Source organism: Oryctolagus cuniculus, chromosome 5, assembly GCF_964237555.1.
Source record: "Oryctolagus cuniculus chromosome 5, mOryCun1.1, whole genome shotgun sequence".
Taxonomy (NCBI): Eukaryota; Metazoa; Chordata; class Mammalia; order Lagomorpha; family Leporidae; genus Oryctolagus; species Oryctolagus cuniculus.
Window position 1 is genome coordinate 57,274,180 of NC_091436.1, and position 13,161 is coordinate 57,287,340.

The window sequence follows — 13,161 nt, forward strand, 5'->3', positions numbered from 1 at the left end:
ACTATCTCAGAATAAGTTACTGCAGTTGAAAATAGTATTGGTATTTCATACACAATGAGTTGCATTGTATACTAATAACCCAGATTGGCAAATTGTGTCAGTCACTTCTAAATAACAAGCAAATTACCTTAAACAGATGGAAAATATGTAAGATGCATAGATCTCTTCTGTAAGTAACCTCAGCTAAGACTTATTGATTAATTTTGCCCTACCTATTTATTCTGCTTGAGATCATACACTGCATTCTTTTCACCTTCTTTTTTTAAGAAGGAAAATCATTAAAGTCTAAGCCTCACACTTCAAAATGTTCTAGCTCTCAAAAGTCTCTTAATCTTTGGCAGGGAGAGAATTCCATATATACTGACTTTCTAAAGAAATGCCAACCACTGGAGTTTCAGAAGTGCATACACAGTGCCCCAACATAAAGTTTTGGGAAGCAAGTTTATATATTCTTCTGGTTGTTATATTGGATAAAATTATTAAAGGAAAAGCTATTTTCTTTCAACACATACCAAACTCCAAAATTTGTGCCTGAAACAAATATTCTGAATAAGAAGTTAGTTGGTAAGATTAGTTCATGTGGTTGACCAATGGCTTCCCTCTGTTCCAGCGGCCTTATATTATATCCTTGCGCCAGCTGTAATGAATTGGAAATAACAGGGGAAGCAATCATACTATTTGAAATTGATATAAAAGATACATATAGCTCCAACAATTCTTAGCTATGTGATATTTGATCTGTTTCAGTTATTTCTTTGAATCTTTGGTTCCAAATTCCAAATTAAGGGTGATAATAAAAACGAATGTTTGCTTTGAAGATTTGATGATATATGTGGGAGAAATGCTCTGTAAAATATCAAGCAGTAAATAAATGGATGAAAGGAACCAGGACATGAAAGAAGAGGGAATCATTGAAAAATCTATCACTGCTAATTAGGATAATTAGTAAAAGCACATATATACTCCCCTGTACACAGCTAAAGGGCACCAAGCTAAGCACTAACCAACATGCAGAGGGTCACCTGTACCTGCAGAAAAGGGGTAATTCTCTCTTGTAAATCTACAGATGAGTATGTCCAGATTGCATTGCCAGAAAAACTGTTACATGACAAAATCAATCTTTGGAAATGGTTCTATTGTATATACAGCTCCTAATTGCTTCCCAACCTTCCATCCTCTCTCTGTGGATAGAACGAAATTGACACTTCTTTGTGCATTGGGAGATACTTAATATAGTTTGGTGTGGGCTTATTTTCCATTGTTCATTCATTCATTCATTCACTCATCTGGCCAATATTTATTTTTCTCTTAAGCATCAGGTCCTGTACTGAGCTCAGGTTATAGAGCAAAACACCTCTCGTATGACTTCCTGTTTAGCAAGGATCACTTTTGTAGCTTCAGTGAGAAGAAAAAGGGGATGATGAGTTACAATGTTCAGGATCTTTTCCTCTGCAGATTTTCTTTCTTTATTCTTCAAAGACCCATAGAGTCTTGCTGATTCTTTTTGTTCATTTTAGTTTTCTAAAATTTATATCTGTTTGCTTGTTTATTTACTTGTTTCTTTTAGAGGCAGGGAGAGAGACAGACAGAGAAAAAGAGCTTCCTGTCCACTGGTTAACTCCTCAAATGCTTACGTGGGAGAGCATGGGCAGATGCTGGAAGCTAGGAATGCAGTCCAGGTCTCCCACCTGAGTGGCAGGCACTCAACCACTTGAACTATCACAATTGCCTTTCAGGGTGCACATTAGAAGGAAGCTAGAATTGAGAGTAGAGCCAGAGCTTGAACCCAGGCACTCTGATACAGGATGCAGACATCCCAAGTGGTTTCAAACCACTGTGCCAAATGTACAGTCTTTCCTTTTACACTAAATTATGAACTAATATCTATATGAATCTGATCATATGTATATTTATTTAAATACATAAACATATCTATATATATATATACACACATGCATGAAGGCATGTCAAAGGGTTTGTGGAAAACTAGAATTTAAATATAAGTTTATTTGATGTAAAATATTTTGAAATCCAAGCATAGTATTTTGTTTTCCTTTCTTTTCTTTTCTTTTTTTTTTTTTTTAGATTTTATTTATTTGTTTCAGAGGTAGAGTTAAAGACAGAGAAAAGAAGAGACAGAAAGATCTTCCATCTGCCAGTTCACTCCCCAAATGGCCTCAACAGCCAGAGCTGAGCCCATCCGAAGCCAAGAGCTAGGAGTTTCTTCCAGGTCTTCCATGCAGGTGCAGGGGCGTAAGCACTTGGGCCATCCTCTACTGCTTTCCCAGGCCATAGCAGAGAGCGGGATCAGAAGTGGAGCAGCAGGGAACTGCTGCTTGAACTGGTGCCAATATGGAATGCCAGCACTGCAGGTGATGGCATTACTTGTTATGCCACAGTGCCAGCCCTAATAGTATTTTCATACTACCCATTTTCCATTAACTATTTTTAACAATAGTAATTTATTTATTCATTTTAAAGGCAGGGCAACATAGAGAGATTTTTCCATCTACTGAGTCATTCTTGAGATACCTACAGTAGCCAGGGCTGGGTCATGCTAAAGCCAGGAGCCAGGAACCTCATCCACGTCTCCTACATGGGTGACAGGGATCCTTTGTCAACTGATTAGTAACTTTAATTATAATCTGGAAAATCCCTTTGCCTTGTAACATTATCACAGCAGTAACACCAAGGTCAAAGATGATGAATATATAAAATTCTGTACCGCCACTGGCACCATGGCTCACTAGGCTAATCCTCCGCCTGCTGTGCCGGCATACCAGGTTCTAGTCCCGGTCGGGGCACCAAATTCTGTCCCGATTGCTCCTCTTCCAGTCCAGCTCTCTGCTGTGGCCCGGAAAGGCAGTGGAGGATGGCCCAAGTGCTTGGGCCCTACACCCACATGGGAGACCAGGAGGAAGCACCTGGCTCCTGGCTTCAGATCAGCGCAGCACACCAACCGTAGCGGCCATTTGGGGGGTGAACCAACTGAAGGAAGACCTTTCTCTCTGTCTCTCTCTCTCTCACTGTCTAACTCTGCCTGTCAAAAAAAAATTCTGTACTGCCTATAATGGCCCTTTAATATGTCAGAGTACATTTCAAATGGAACCATTTGATTCTTGCTTGTAAACTGGAAGAAGCCATTGCCATTCTACAAAATGAAACACAGAAACAAAATTTAATTGAATGTCTGTGAAGAGACAGACTTTCACCTGGCCAAGTGGCTGATTAAACAAGAGGGCAAGATACTTTGTGTAAGTTTAAGGGAAAGGGAATAAAATAGGTATTCATTTCTGACTACATGGTAGAAAGGATACCCTACATAACCCTCACTATCAAAATAACTAAAGTACATGGTGAAATAATTAAAATGCATGTCTATATCTATAAACACATATCCATGAGACTGTTTGAAAATGTGCAATTAACAGAGCCCAAAATCAAATCAGAAAACTACTGGGAAGCAAGTTCCAAAGCACGGATTGCGCTGAGAGTTTCTGCCAAGTCCAGAGGTTGTGTGGCTTCCATTTTGAGAATTGCATCGGCTCAGTTGTGAGATAAAGTCTAGGTCCTGGTCAGTGCAGGGAATGTAGTAGACACTCATACAGTTTTTCAGAGGGCTGTATTGTCAGTGAATAATGAGTAAAGAACAAACCCTAACATTTCATGAGGAAATCTATTTTGGCACAAAGTGTGCAGAAACAATTATCTGTGGATTCAGAATCACAAGTTGATCCTTACTTAAGTTTGAGGTTCTAATTCATACCACATGAATGATCCCAACAAACTCAAGAGTGATCCCAAATGACCAGGTCCTCAGGTGACTAGAAGAAGAAAATTTGTAACTCAGAAGAACACAACCTTAGCTTAGGCTTCAAAGAAGATCAGCAAATAGAGTGCCTTATAAAATGAACAGTCCAGCCTAAAGAATCACAAAACAAGCAAGGCACTATGAGTAAAACAACAAACTTCCAAGTCCTTAAAAATAAAATATTTTAGGCACAAATTGTAATTTACTTATATTTTATAGAAAATTTTTTAAAGATTTATTTATTTGAAAGGCAGAGCTACAGAGATGCAGAGGCTGGGGGGGAGGGGGTGTCTACCATCCACTGGTTCACTCCCCAAATGGCTGCAATGGCTGGAGCTGTGCTGATCCTAAGCCTGGAGCCAGGAGCTTCTTCCAAGTTTCCCACGCGGGTGCAGGGGCCCAAGGACTTGGGCCATCTTCCACTGCTTTCTTAATCCACAGCAGAGAGCTGGATGGGAAGTGGAGCAGCCAGACCTCGAACCAGTGCCCATATGGGATGCCGGCACTGCAGGCAGCAGAAAGAAATTTTTAAAGCCTTTATAATATTAGCAAGGAACTTGAAACCATAAAAAATGTTCAAATATATTCGCACACTATTGGGTTCTGAACAAATAATACTTGTATATAATAATTAAAATTTTAAGTGTCATGTACATACTACCAGCATATTAAAAATAATGAAGATAATGAGTTGGAAGGCCAATCCTAAGGAAAAAAAGAAACTAGAGCAATCACAGAGACAAAAAGATAGAAGAAAGCAAAACTTGAATTAAGAATTCAGAGAACAGTATATGAAGGTTTAGCATACATCTAATCACAGTCTTGGAAGGAGATAGTGAGATAACAGAGAATAGTAATATTCTGAGATGATAAGAATCTCCCCAAATTGTCAAAAGATGTCAGGAAAACCAGAAAACCTAGTGAATACCAAACAAGATAAATGTAAAAAATCTCTATACCAACATATGTACAAAGGCTATACAGTACCAAAATACAAGAAATCTCAAAGCAAAAAAAGTTCACAGAGAGTTCTTTCAAAGGACCAATAGCCTGATTATCAGCTTCTAATCAGCAACAACAGGATCCACTCAGTGATATAATATACTTAATAGAACATGTTGAAAGAAAATAATCAGTTTCTTTGAATTCTGTACCAACAATCTTATAAAAATGAGAATTAAGGGGGCTGGCACCGTGGCTCACTTGGCTAATCCTCCGCCTGCAGCACCGGCATCCCATATGGGTGCTGGGTTCTGGTCCTGGCTGCTCCTCTTTCAGCCCAGCTCTCTGCTGTGGCCCAGGAAGGCAGTGGAGGGTGGCCCAAGTGCTTGGAGAGACCAGGAGGAAGCACCTGGCTCCTAGCTTCGGATCAGCATAGCTCCGGCCATAGCGGCCATTTGCGGGGGTGAACCAACAGAAGGAAGACCTTTCTGTCCGTCTCTTTCTCTCAGTGTCTAACTCTTATCTGTCAAATAAATTTTTAGAAAAATGAGAATTAAGAAAAACATTCAGATGTAAATACTGACTGAGTGAATTTACATGCAAAGACTTTTCATAAAGGAAATTACATTTAAATAAAAGATAAATGATCTAAACATTCAGGAGTAGGGAACATCCAGCTCATGGGCTGAATAAGGTGCACAAAATTACTTGGTCTGGACCTGCCAAGGGAACCACATGTGGTACTCGAAATTCAATCTATCGACAGCAGGCTAGTTTTTAAGTTGATAAATTTGTATGGCTCACAAATGACCTTATCAATACCCAAGTGAGCCATTGCAGAAAAAAAAGTTCCTCAGCCCTCAATCAATAGCTGGAAAATATAGGCTAATATCAAAATCAGGCCAAAACTAGAATAACATCACTATTCAGAGCCCACACTTTGGAATAAAATTCCTGACTACCATCTACAGTTCTTCAACTTTAGGCATGTTTCTTCCTATGGCAATGAGTATGACAATAGCCACCCTCATAGGCATTAAACAGGATCATGCACATTATACACTTATTGCATTAACTGACTCTAGTAAGTGCCCAGTAAATCTGCCACTATTACTCATTATCTGAGGTAATTTTAACATTTTTATTTTGGTTTTCCAGCCAAAAAAGAGCAGAAGATTAACAACAAAGCATAAAGCTATAAGCTGCCATGTGGTAGCCACTGACAAGCACGTTCTCCTTTAACAAACTCTAGTCATGTTCCACTGAGCCTTCCTCTCAAAGAAGCCTCAATGTTGCCTCTAACAGCTGCAAACTCGCAGCACAACTGGTCTGGTCCTCCGTCCCACCACTCCAAGACACATACCGAGAGACTTGAACACAAAATGAGTGTGTAAAATAGTAATAAGAAGAAGAATATTTAATAGAGGGCAGTTGTAGATTCAATCTAGAGTGAAAATCTGGACCACAAATGCATGTATTAATAAGGAGGAGATTTGGAGCTGATGTTCTAACTTAACAACCATCATAATGATTATTATTCTCAGAAATTATTTGATTAACTGCTTTACTTTGGCAATGCTTGATGAATCTGTTTTAATCTTTTTTATCCTACTAGGGTATTTTTCTGAGTAGAACTTAATCCAGTCAAAGCTATATGGAGAAAGAATATTAACACTTGCTAATTCCAAATTATTTTACATCTCTCTTCATTTCTTCCAAGTCCTGAACTTTAATAAAAGTTACTTTGATGCTCTTTCAGAACTGCTACTGGCTAAGAATTAGATTTGCACTAATCAGTCCGAGAACTAAAAACCATGCCAAAACTTCATAAAAAGAGAATAAACTTACCCAGCATAAACACTAAAGGTATAAACAGCGAGGTTCTATTCTCAACTCTGCCAGTTATTGCCTGAGTGAACCTAGGAACCATACCCAAACCAGGCCTTGACTTTCTCATCTGTGTTATGGGAAATAAAATAGATTTTGCATCTGTTAAATCTTTGTTGTGAAAATCCAATAAAATGTTAGACTAGAGATTTAAAAACTTCACAGTGCCACACAGGTAGTATTATGAAAATTAAGTGGTTTTTTTGATGACTTAATAAACAATATGATCTTTCATGAAGTATTCAGGAGATTATAATTATATGACACACACCACGTTTTATGGATCTAAGTTGGTCATTTGAACAAGATTTGTTTGCATTTCTGTGTAATCAGCCTGTTAATGGTTTAATTCTTCACTTAAAATATGTTTAATGTTAAAATCAACATTCATATTTTGTAATTATAAATATTTCTATATACATTTTTAGTATTAAAGAGATTAAAAGGGATAGAGGATAATGAGAGTTATAATCAAATACCACCACAATTTTAATCTCTTTATTGCATTAAAAAGATAGTTTTATATACATTATTTTTAAAGGCTTATTTATTTATTTGAAAGGCAAGTGTTACAGAGAGGTAGAGGCAGAGAGAGAGAAAGAGAGGTCTTCCATCCACTGGTTCACTCCCCAAATGACTAAAATGTCCAGAGCTGCGCCAATCCAAAGCCAGAAGCCAGGAGCTTCTTCCAGGTCTCCCACTAGGGTATAGGGGCCCAAGGACTTGGGCCATCTTCCACTGCTTTCCCAGGCCATAGCGGAGAGCTGAATCAGAAGTGGAGCAGCCAAAACTTGAACCAGTGCCCATGTGGGATGCCAGCACTGTAGGTGGTGGCTTTACCAGCTAAGCCAAAGTGCCAGCCCCACATTATTTCTTTAATCCTCACTAAAAGCAAAAGGAAAACAAGTGAGACAAGAGATAAGATTTATGAGTTGACTTTCTGTCTGATAATGAAGACTACACTTCTTTGAAATGTCATAGACGCATTCACCTATTGAATGGGACAAGTAGAGCCTATACTGAAATCGACTTGAGCTGTACATAACAGAGGGAAAAATAGATCCCATTAACTTGAACTGTTATAACTACATGAGCCTAAGTCAGTGGAATGGGCTTGGTTGGACCATGTTTATTAACTACCCGTATAATTGTTACACCTCACACTCTTTTTCTCTTTAAACACAAGATTGGGGAAGGAAAGATTCTGCTTCTGAACCCGCCAACAGGAAAAAAGTATACTATGCTCCAACAACTATTTCATGGAGTGAAAAGAAATTCTGGGTTGAACTGGGGGAGCACCCGTCCACAAACATTAGTTACATACAGGAATGAGGCACTGAGATGAAGAGTAATTGGGATTCTGGCCCAAAGTGAGCTTCAGTTCCCATTTCTTTCCTTAAGACATCATTCTACTAACTGAAAGTCTTTTAAGTTTGATAATTACAAATGCAAAATGAGTCTCCTCCAGCAGACAGAGTCAGTGGACTACTCAAGCTAATGCAATAATGGGAGCTATGATAAATAATTTATGCATGATATCAAAAGCTGAATGGAGGAAAGAAATGGAGAACCCATTTGAAAATTTGGAATTTGCTCAAAGCTGCTCCTGCAGTAACTCCCTGGGGAAAAGCACAGAGCAGTATTAAACTCTGCAGTTGTGTATAATTTATCAACCTTTTCCTTTTCATTTCTAATATTGACCCTTCATTGTTAACTGAAGAAATAAAGAGCTAAATAGCTTCATCAGCCATGGGATAGAACAATTATGAGCATCGTGATATATTTTCTGCTTAATCCACTAGCAAATGGTGTCCATTTCCTTCTTAATCTATACCCTTATCTCCACATTTGCCTTAACGTGGGCAGAACATCACATTCTGTGTCCTGTTCCTGTGCGCCTCTTCATTTGTTTCTTTCTCATTGTAGCTCTCTTATATGATCAGTGTGATAGAAGGGAGGTAAATTCTTACCGACAGTTTCTTCAGCTGCCCTTGCTTATCTTTTTCAAAATGTGAATCCAACGGACTCCCTGTTAGCATGGCAAATTGAAAGCTAATCAGTAGAATCTTTCTCAGCTGTTAGTATCTTTTCAATGAAATTTCATGTTTCAGGAGGAGCAGATTATTTTTCATAGTAATAGGAAGTGTGATGCAGTACAGCCATCTTTGAAGAGGTCAACACTATTTAAAACTGGGGGGTAGGGGCCGGCGCTGTGGCTCAATAGGCTAATCCTCCACCTGCGGCACCGGCACACCGGGTTCTAGTCCCGGTCGGGGCACTGGATTCTGTGCCAGTTGCCCCTCTTCCAGGCCAGCTCTCAGCTATGGCCCGGGAGTGCAGTGGAGGATGGCCCAAGTCCTTCGGCCCTGCACCTGCATGGGAGACCAGGAGAAGCACCTGGCTCCTGGCTTCAGATCAGCGTGATGCACTGGCCGTGGCGACCATTGGAGAGTGAACCAATGGCAAAAGGAAGACCTTTCTCTCTATCTATCTATCTCTCTCTCTCTCTCTCATTGTCCACTCTGTCAAAAAAAAAAAAAAAAAAAAACTGGGGGATAGGGGCTGACACTGTAGTACAGTGGGTTAAAGCCCTGGCGTGAGGCACCAACATTCCAGACGGGTGCCAGTTCCAGTCTTAGTTGCTCCACTTCTGATTCAGCTCCCTGCTGATGCACCTGGGAATGCAGCGGAGGATGGCACAAGTCCTTAGGCCTGTGCACCCATGTGGGAGACCTGAAAGAAGTTCCTGGCACCTGGCTCCAGCCATTGTGGCCATCTGGGGAGTGAACCAGCAGATGGAAAACCTCTGTGTGTGTGTGTGTTTGTGTGTGTGTGTATGTAACTCTTTCAAATAAAATAAATATTTAAAAAAAAACTGGGGGATAATATTATACTAAAAAATGAAAATTGACCTCAGATAGTAATTTCTCCCCCACTGACGTTGTCTCCTTTGCATTAATAGCTCATTCTAAGAATGCTCATTTAGTGTTAAACTGGTAGGAAGAAGAGAATTCACTTCCAAGACCATTCTGTCTTGGGTAGAAAGCCATACTGGGGGGAGGGACTTGATTTATTAACATAGAAGGTGAGTAACCTTGTTTGAGCTTCCACTGTTGTTTTTTTTGGAGAGAACAAGGAGTGGAGAGAGAGTTTCTGTCCTACAATGGGAGAAGATGCCTACTATCCTTTTCTTATATGTTTGGTAATAAAGTCTTCTTCACCTCATAGGATTTCCCTCCTCACTCACGCTAATCTGATAGAATGAGTCCCCTTCAGCTATTGTGTGTGTGCTTGTGTGGGTGTATATGTCTCACAGCACTAACACTGTGTGGCACATACTCTTCTGTAGTTACTGTACTTCCAAACTCTAAGACTTTACTAGTGGTTGCCATATGTTTGAAGACAGACACCATTCCTAGTATTCAGTACCTAAGGTAGAGAGACAGGACTTAGGGAGGATCACAGAACTGAGAGGGAGAGATAATGCAGAGTGGAATTTTCAGTTCAGTAAAAAGAAAAGTAGTGCTTGGTCCCTATGTGGTAGGGATATGACGGTGTCTGTCTTTTTTAAAGCCAGGTGCCTGGGAAGTTGTGAAGAGACAAAGCCCACACATAGGCACTCATTCTCTGAAGAATAGATAATCTGGCTATAGGCCCAGGCACATAATTTGTGGGGCCCAAGGGAAAATGAAAATGCAGAGCCTTTTCTTCATAAACTGTTAAGAATTTCAAGGGTTGAGCATTGCGGGACAGCAGGTTAAGTCTCTACTTTGAGCACCCACTTCCTGTATCAGAGTGCTTGTGATCCAGTGCCCTGCTAATGTGCCTAGGGAGCAGCAGATGATAGCTCAAGCGCTTGAATCCCTGACACCCACATGGGAGAGGAGAGCCAGGAGGAGCTGGTTCCTGGCATTGCAACCCAGCCCCAGATTTTTTATAGGATGAACCGTGGATGGAGAAGATCTCTTTCTGTGTGTCTCTCCCTCTCTCTCTTTCACTCTGCCTTTTTAATAAATGAATCTTAAACAAAAAGAACAGTTTCAAGACAGTGACAGCAGGGGCAGCGGCGGCTGTGGAGGACGCAGTCCCGGTCCTGGCCTGGGCCTCCGTGCCACTATGGTGACGCTCGCTGAGCTGCTTGTGCTGCTGGCTGAGCTGCTGGCCACGGCCTCGGGCTACTTCGTCAGCATCGACGCACACGCCGAGGAGTGCTTCTTCGTGCGGGTCACCTCGGGCACCAAGATGGGCCTCATTTTCGAGTTGGCCGAGGGCGGCTTCCTGGACATCGACGTGGAGATCACAGGCCCTGACAATAAAGGGATCTACAAAGGGGGCCGGGAGTCCAGTGGGAAGTACACGTTTGCTGCTCACATGGACGGGACGTACAAGTTCTGTTTCAGCAACAGGATGTCCACCATGACCCCAAAGATCGTGATATTCACCATCGACATTGGGGAGGCCCCGAAAGGCCAGGACATGGAAACAGAAGCTCACCAGAACAAGCTAGAAGAAATGATCAGTGAGCTGGCAGTGGCCATGACAGCCGTAAAGCACGAGCAGTACATGGAGGTGCGAGAGAGGATACACAGAGCCATCAACGACAACACCAACAGCAGAGTGGTCCTCTGGTCCTTCTTTGACCCTTGTCCTGGTTGCCATGACATTGGGACAGATCTACTACCTGAAGAGGTTTTTTGAAGTCCGGAGGGTGGTTTAAAAAGCCTTTTCCTGAGGATCCCAAACTCATAACTCACTGTTTACCAAACACCTTGGTCATAATAATGTCATTAGTTTCTGTTCCTCTTTTCTGAACTGTACATTCACGGTTTGGTTTATGTTTTCTTTGCGACGAGTAGGTAGTGGGGGAGAAACACCTTCTTAAGAAAGTGACAGTGAAAATCTGACATCTGGCACAATTTCTTAGCGTGCTGCCTTCATGATACAAGTTCTTTCAGAACTCAAACAATGTAAATGACACATAGGAGTAGAGTCTTCAGGAGATCTTTTGTTTTCATACTAAATTGCAGTTTGGTCAGGGTATCGGCACAGTGCCTGACAGATCTCTACTAAAATGACTGCATTTTTGGGCCCCCTCATCCTGCAGTTCACGTCATTAAAAAGTCATTTTGTTGAGTCCATGTGAGGAGCAGCAATCTGAATGTTGCCATTGTCGGCCCTGCCTAGTGGCGGAGTTCTCTTGGAGAACCTGCTCGGGCTGGGTCATTTTGTTGTTTGTTTTTGCTCTGAAAGTAAGACTCCTCTGACACACAGTTCCCCCTCAGTTTTTTATATCAAACTGTAGGCTTCAATCACCTCCATATAAATTGGTGACAGAAGCAGCTAATAACCATTGTCGGGCCTCTGCCCAATCTCGTCAGAAGTTGCTCTGAAAGCCACTCTCCAGGTGTTTCAGGAAACGCTAGAGCTCCCCGTGCTGCCACGTCCATGTCCACTCTTGGCAGGTACAAAGTACGCATTCATGTCACTGGAACAATCTGGATTTCTGATGTCAGAGGCTTGGAGCCTGTTGGGTTTTGTTGCAGTGACAGCCAGCCACTATTTTACTTTTCACCAGTGGTCTTTGGCCACTTTACCTAGGGCACTGGACATCATGTCGGCTCTAGGGTTTTTTGTTTGTTTCTCCTGGGTTTTTCTTTTTTTGGCACATGTGAATTTTGTTTTATATAGAACGGAATGACTTTTCTCTTTGATCTCTGATGATGGGTTTGAAATTAAAGGAGCATCTGTTGTTGGTATGGGGATGATCCAGGATTATGTTGGGACTGATATATATTAGTTACTTGTACATTTTTTTTTGGATCTTTGCAAGGGAAAAACTATAAGTAACAAGTTTTATATAATTAATTTAAATTTGTTACAGTTTCCATGTTGAGGACAAATACTTTTTCAACCTTGGATGACAGTAACTTGCAACAGTTCATTGATAAGGTGAGGGTGTTTTACCTTAGGGTAACTGTTACTTGCCAATTTTGTGTGTGTGTGTGTGTGTAAAAACACTTCAAAACTGAATTAAAAGATGTAAATTTGAAATTGGTTATATATCTAATATGCCCCAGGTTCAGTAAATAAACAATTCTTTTTAACAACAAACAAACAAAAAAAAAGACAGTGACAACAGAGCATTAAATCAAGCACCTGGCCCTTCTGAGCACAGCACCTGGCTGAATGCACAGATCATCAGCCCGTGACTGACCCCAGGTAGTCTTTTTGATGACATTGGGTCTAAAGATGCCCAGGTAGTCTGACTTTGCAGGGGGATTTGAAAAAAAAAAAAAAAAGGAATATTATTGAAGGAAGAGCAGTGCTTTTTGGAGAATGATTTGAGTATGGCTCCTTAGGCAGAAGGCAAGAAGGCAGGTAGATCCTAGGGCAAGGAGATGAGACCCTGGTCTTGTGGAGCTTCTTTCTTTACAGCCCATCGAAGAAGATCCAGGCTTTGTTTCTATCAGAAGATGCGATTTTTTTACATTTGTAGCAAGACTTGACCTTGAACAATAGAA

General features: G+C 40.9%; 1 long non-coding RNA gene and 1 pseudogene across 1 annotated transcript in view; one reads left to right on the forward strand and one right to left on the reverse strand.

Annotated features, from left to right (window-relative positions):
• LOC127486866 (uncharacterized) overlaps positions 1-13,161 on the reverse strand; it is a 192,354-nt gene that overhangs the window by 56,207 nt on the left and 122,986 nt on the right. The gene's annotated exons all lie outside the window — the stretch shown is intronic.
• LOC138849608 (transmembrane emp24 domain-containing protein 2 pseudogene) lies at positions 10,724-12,644 on the forward strand (annotated as a pseudogene).